Source organism: Aplysia californica, unplaced genomic scaffold (assembly GCF_000002075.1).
Source record: "Aplysia californica isolate F4 #8 unplaced genomic scaffold, AplCal3.0 scaffold00565, whole genome shotgun sequence".
In the NCBI taxonomy this organism is placed as follows: domain Eukaryota; kingdom Metazoa; phylum Mollusca; class Gastropoda; order Aplysiida; family Aplysiidae; genus Aplysia; species Aplysia californica.
In genome coordinates, this window is record NW_004797835.1 from 203,208 (window position 1) to 209,939 (window position 6,732).

General features: G+C 41.5%; 1 protein-coding gene across 5 annotated transcripts in view; it reads left to right on the forward strand.

The window, feature by feature from the left end:
• The first annotated feature begins 5,528 nt into the window (after positions 1-5,528).
• The window catches only part of LOC101864253 (integral membrane protein GPR155), a 111,736-nt gene continuing 110,532 nt past the window's right edge, over positions 5,529-6,732 (forward strand). For 4 of the 5 annotated variants that reach the window (XM_005106947.3, XM_005106948.3, XM_035972045.1 and 1 more), the window contains exon 1: positions 5,559-5,770. The gene's annotated coding sequence lies outside the window, so the exon portion shown is untranslated. The other variant, XM_035972044.1, reaches the window with a different exon arrangement.

Consider the following 6,732-nt stretch of genomic DNA (forward strand, 5'->3'; position numbering starts at 1 on the left):
GGGGGGTCAATAAGTATTTGGTCTGGGTATGAAGGAATCATGAAAGAGTAATGAAATTTCACCAGCCTTCAGACAATTTCTGTGGAACACATCATGCAAATTTTCTAGAAAATCCGACAATAATAAGGCACTTGTGAGCTTGTTCAATGAAACCATGACACAAAAACAATTGTTTTTCTTTGCTGAAGCTGTGCCATAGAGCCTGTTGAATATCAAGTTTTTACTTTTACAAGTCAAATCCCTTTCGGACACTTCAGGAAATGGTCCAAGTTTATTAAGGCGACAACGTTCTCGTTATAATACTGTGACATACTAGGTAAGAAAATTCAAGTCTGGATTCATGTGGGTAATGGATGAAGATCGTGAAGGGTGCCCATCCTTTGTGGTAACTGAAGAGAATGTTTCCATTGTGAAGAAACCGGCTCTACAAGACCAATGTATAACTCTTAAACAGGTCTCAAGTGAAACGAGAATCAGTGTAGGGTCAATTGAAACGATTCCTCGTGACCATTTTAACATGAATGAGCTGTCTGCGTGGTGGGTGCCTTTTGACAAGTGGGCAAAAATTCAGAAGGTTGAGTCCTGATAAACTCTCCTTCGAATTGAGTCCAATGACACAAATTTCTTTTTAAAATATGGTTACTATGGATTAAACATGAATTTGTTATTTTGATCAAGAACAAAAAACAATGTCCTCCATGAGGACAAATAAGGCAAAGATAACAGCTCGCGCTCGTATGACCTTATGCAGCTGCGAGCGCCGTAAAACTTCTTCTAAAACTAAAAAACTAACAGTGTCAAGTGGAAAGGTCATGCTGTCGTGTTTCTAGGATTGTGAAGGTAACATCATGACTGACTACCTGGAAAATGGAAGAAAAAAAAAAAAAAAAAAAACAGTCACAGGAGACCACTACTCGGTTTTGCTGATAAAATTGATGTCCGATTGGTGAGAAAAAGTCGTGGAAAACTCCGTAATGGGGTCCTCCTACTGCATGACAACGCCAGGCCCTGCCCTGCGCACAGGGCACAACAAGCTGTCGAGAGAGCAGAACAGTGTGGCTTTGAGAACCTGCCACACCCAGCTTATTCAACAGACCTAGCCCCCTCAGACTTTTTTTCTTCTGTTTCCTAATCTTTCAAAAAATCACTCCAAGGACGTCGTATCCATGGCAACGAGGACACCATTGAAGCTGTTGAAGGCTGGTTAGGGGCCTTTTTGAGTCATTTTTCTTTCAAGGACTTTTGAAGGCCTTGAGAGGTGACAGAAATGTATTACTGTGCACGGTGACTATGTAGAAAAATAAAAATATGCATGTCAAGTTACAAAGCTCTATCATTATTCCATCACATATAAAAGACTTCTTGACCCCCCCCCCCCCCCCGACCCCCCGTATTTCCACTATAATGTTTTACTGGTGGGTACCTTATTGACATCGAATTAGCAAACACAACACAGATAATTGGCCGCAAATTTATCTTAAACGTTCATAACATTTTCTAAAATTGCTGTCGACTGGAGATGGTGTTTGGCTACACAACACCTCATCTACCATGGACCCCTGCTATAGCTTCTGCACATGCAGTTTGGCATCGCGTTTCCGCAAATTAGACATATTATGCTGGTCTTATTGGTGGGCAGTTACGCCCGGTTGCCATTTTCATTTTCTCTCAACATTATCGCCTGAGTGGTTCCTTTCCGTTCAACCAGCCTTGAAGGTGTGCTAGAGCTGCAGCTGATGCTTCTTATAGCAGCTCCAAGTCACATCCTGATTCCAGTAGGCCGATACGAGCGCCCTTGTTTGCAGCCATCGATGCTATATGTAGGCACCCTATTAATTTGAGCAATGCATAGCAAAAGCTTTGAGTAGCATTATGTTTTTTTATGCTAACAAGAAATTATCGAGTCCACTTGACCCAATTTTTTTCGGAATTTTGCTCCCCCACACGGTTTCACCACGAAATTTAAGGCACTATTATATAACAGGCCTATTTGCATTGTTTGGAGATTTATATCTGGCCCATTTAAAACTTAAAAAATCACAAACCCCCTGTGATTACACTTTAGCGATAGTCAAATCACATTTTAAAAGTTACATAAAAAGACTTCGCAGAATCGTGATTGAAAAATGTTGCTGTAGATCTACACGGAATGGCCTTTTATTCCTCTTCGGAATGGCTGGCGCGCCCTTCAAGTTTGACGCTCGTACTCGTGGAAATCATTTCTCGTGGCGTCACAGCTGAGAGCTCTAATTCTGTTTATAAACTCTTTGGCTGACTTTAGTGGGGGTTATCTGGCCCACAGAATTCTACACTTAGTGTAGAATTCTGTGATCTGGCCTTGATTTTTTTAGAGTGTGAGATAGAGCTGGGCCGATGCCATGATTTTGGTATCGAGTTGATACCGAGCAATTTTGCTCATCTTTGTCAAAGATAGTGAATAACAAGATGGGCCACTCAGCCAAAAAAGTGTCCGCAGGAAGTATGCTCTTTGCTTCAGATGGCGCTGCAGTCTGTTTTGAAGCTCTCTTTCGTTTTTCCAGAAGAAGAATAGGAATAGCACCTCCTTGCGTGCGCAGATCGACTGCTGTTCGTTCATCAGCAGTTCGGGTACGTTCAGTGCGGAGTTTTATTTATTTTTATTTTAATGACCTCTCGCCTTTCATTCTAAAGTCAAATTAAACGAAGAAAACCATCACCCTTTCCTCCGGAAGAGGTTTTTTGTCAGCGTAACCATTTAAAAAAAGCGTTCTTCCGAAATTTATCCCAAAACTTGCTAGTTTCACTTTGATTTTTTAAAACTCAAGTAGGGTAACTCTGTTCGCATAGAGTGCGCCAAATTTTGAGGACACTTTTTTAATTGGCTCAAAGAGAGAAGTGGCCCATCTTGTTATGTACTATCATTGTCTTTGTTTTGCTTAGGTATCGAGTCGATTCTGAGTACTCGTAAAGAACTTGAATAAAAATGTAAAAAAAGAACAATGCATGCATCCTGGCTTTAGTTTGTCATACACTCATACCAGTCATAGTATAATATGGCAACACTGTAACACAAGTGTCACTCAACGTAAATTATGTTTAATTCAACAAAGATCAAATGAAAATGGATGAGACGACTGACTAGAAAAAAGGCACAAACCAAAAATGCAACAATTAGAAAAACAGCATCAACTAAGAACTTTGGATAAAAAAAATAAAAATAAGCTTTACTTTTTACTTTTACTTTTTTCCTTCCGCTTGTACCATGGGGTGTCGCGGGGAGACACAGGCGTCTGTCTGCAGCAAGTCGTGTGGCCTGTAGGAGAGACATCTCTAAGGGTGTCTGCCACAGATTCACTCCATTGTCGCCTTGGTCTTCCTCTGGCTCTCCATCCAGAATATTTAGTGTTGTATGCTCTCAGAGCTGGATGGTTTGAGGGCATCCGCGTGAGGTGTCCAAACCACTTGACCTTTTGTTTTTCAATGTGTGGTAGGACTGGTGTTGCTCCCACGGTGTCTCTTATGACTTCATTTTTAATTTGGTCTCTTCTTGTTTTGTTGACCGCTTTTCTTAAGCATTTCATCTCGCATGTGACCAGTTTCCTCTCTAGGGCTTTTGTTAGAGTCCATGTCTGGCACTGATATGTGAGCGTTGGAGGGAAAATGGTGTTGATGAGCTTCGCCTTGGTGCTCATGGGGATACTGGGATGTTTCAGGAGAGGGCCGAGTCATGGTAGCTGACTGCGTTGGCTCTCTGGCATCTAGTCTCTCTTTCTCGATCTAATTTCCCATTTTCTGTGAAAATGCTGCCCAAGTATTTGAATTCTCTGCTTTGCTTTAGTTGGGATCCATTGATGTTGATATCCACTTCCCCTGGTCTCCTGCTAATTGTCATGACTTCGGTCTTGCTAATATTGATCTTCATGTCATATTTTTCGCAAAATAAGCATCCCTCAAATATCAGAATGACTCGATCCTTTTGAAAAAGAATCGAGTCCATTCTGATACCAAAGATAGTACATAACAAGATGGGCCACTTCTCTCTTTGAGCCAATTAAAAAAAGTGTCCTCAAAATTTGGTGGCGCCCTCTTCACAAAAGCGCACTCTTTGCGAACAGAGTTACCCTACTTGAGTTTTAAAAAATCAAAGTGAAACTAGCAAGTTTTGGGATAAATTTCGGAAGAACGCTTTTTTAAAATGGTTACCCTGACAAAAAACCTCTTCCGGAGGAAAGGGTGATAGTTTTCTTCGTGTAATTTGACTTTAGAATGAAAGGCGAGAGGTCATTAAAATTAAAAAAACCCCTAAAACTCCGCACTGAACGTACCCGAACTGCTGATGAACAGCAGTCGATCCGCGCACGCAAGGAGGTGCTATTCCTATTCTTTTTCTGGAAAAACGAAAGAGAGCTTCAAAACAGACTTGCAGCGCCATCTGAAGCAAAGAGCATACTTCCTGCGGACACTTTTTTGGCTGAGTGGCCCATCTTGTTATTTACTACGAATCATTGCTGATACCAATGATAGTACAAGACAAGATGGGTCACTTCTCTCTTTGAGCCAATTAAAAAAGTGTCCTCAAAATTTGGTGGCGCCCTCTTCACAAAAGCGCACTCTTTGCGAATAGAGTTACCCTACTTGAGTTTTAAAAAATCAAAGTGAAACTAGCAAGTTTTGGGATAAATTTCGGAAGAACGCTTTTTAAAAATGGTTACGCTGACAAAAACCTCTTCCGGAGGAAAAGGAGATGGTTTTCTTCGTTTAATTTGACTTTAGAATGAAGGGCGAGAGGACATTAAAATAAAAAAAACCTAAAACTCCGCACTGAACGTACCCGAACTGCTGATGAACAGCAGTCGATCCGCGCACGCAAGGAGGTGCTATTCCTATTCTTTTTCTGGAAAAACGAAAGAGAGCTTCAAAACAGACTTGCAGCGCCATCTGAAGCAAAGAGCATACTTCCTGCGGACACTTTTTTGGCTGAGTGGCCCATCTTGTTATTTACTACGAATCATTGCTGATACCAATGATAGTACAAGACAAGATGGGTCACTTCTCTCTTTGAGCCAATTAAAAAAGTGTCCTCAAAATTTGGTGGCGCCCTCTTCACAAAAGCGCACTCTTTGCGAATAGAGTTACCCTACTTGAGTTTTAAAAAATCAAAGTGAAACTAGCAAGTTTTGGGATAAATTTCGGAAGAACGCTTTTTAAAAATGGTTACGCTGACAAAAACCTCTTCCGGAGGAAAAGGAGATGGTTTTCTTCGTTTAATTTGACTTTAGAATGAAGGGCGAGAGGACATTAAAATAAAAAAAACCTAAAACTCCGCACTGAACGTACCCGAACTGCTGATGAACAGCAGTCGATCTGCGCACGCAAGGAGGTGCTATTCCTATTCTTCTTCTGGAAAAACGAAAGAGAGCTTCAAAACAGACTGCAGCGCCATCTGAAGCAAAGAGCATACTTCCTGCGGACACTTTTTAGGCTGAGTGGCCCATCTTGTCTTGTACTATCTTTGCTGATACCTAAAAGTACTCGCGTCTCGAGTACTCGGACTCGACATCGGCCCAGCTCAAGTGAGATGCGAGGGGCTTAGAGAGAGATCTAGCTAGCTTGGCCGTATTGTACACTGTACACACACTGCGACTTTGCGAGGCAATATGTTTGGCTGTTGGATTCACCCGTGTGTGAAATAATTAGTGTGGATATTATGATAGGCCTAGATCTAGATCTAGATGGTGTATTATTTGTGTAGATCTAGAATCTAGTCTTTCAAGGATCCTGTCGTGAAAGAGTAAGTAATTAGTCTAGCCTTGTTCAATGATTTCGTGCAAGTTCAAGAGAGCCATTGAACATTACATAATCGCACGCGTTACATAATATCTAAACATTGTATTTTTTTGAGTGGATTCCGCAGACTGTCAGTGGCGTCAGAGTCCGTGTGATTGAATTGGTGATCTAGATTATAGAATCTAGATCTAGATTCTAGATCTAGAACTAGAATCTCTAGATATAGATCTAGATCTAGATATAGAATAATAGAATATAGATCTAGAACTAGAATCTAGATCTAGATCTATATCTATATCTAGATCTAGATCTATTCTAGATCTCTAGATGATATTTAAATCCGGGGTGAGAATAGAGGTGGCCTTTTAGAAAGGCTGATGTTAGGGGACCATACGCCCCACCAATAGCGCTTGGCGCTAGGGGACAGTACGCCCCCATAGTGTTTGGCGCTAGGGGACCGTACGCCCTACTTGCGCTTTATCTAAGGCCTAAGGCTTGGTGTTAGGGGACCGTACGCAGGCATGCATCTGGACTTTGCAATAATACTGGAGGAAAACGGCCAGTTTAACGAAGCTCCTGACATTAGGAGTTATTACAAGGCTAACGAAAATGTTTAAAATCTCTGAATACGATTGTGAGGTATCCAGTGGCCATGGGTGAACCAAAATTTGAAATTTGCTCATGTCTGCACCCAAGTTGTTGTTGTACGTCGATAAAAGAAATCAAAGAGAGGGAGGGAGAGAAACAAAGAGAGAGAGAGAGGGAAAGAGAGAGAGAGAGATGGGGGGGGGGAGAGAGAGTAAAGAGAGAGAGAGTGTGTGTGTGTGTGAGTGTGTGAAAAACTGACAGAAAGGAAGTGAGAAAGAAAGTAAAAAAGTAAGGAGTGGGAGAGAAAGAGGGAGAAAAAGTGTGAATATGTGTGTGTACAGTGTGTTAGAGAGAGAGAGAAAGAGAGATAGGGCGGAG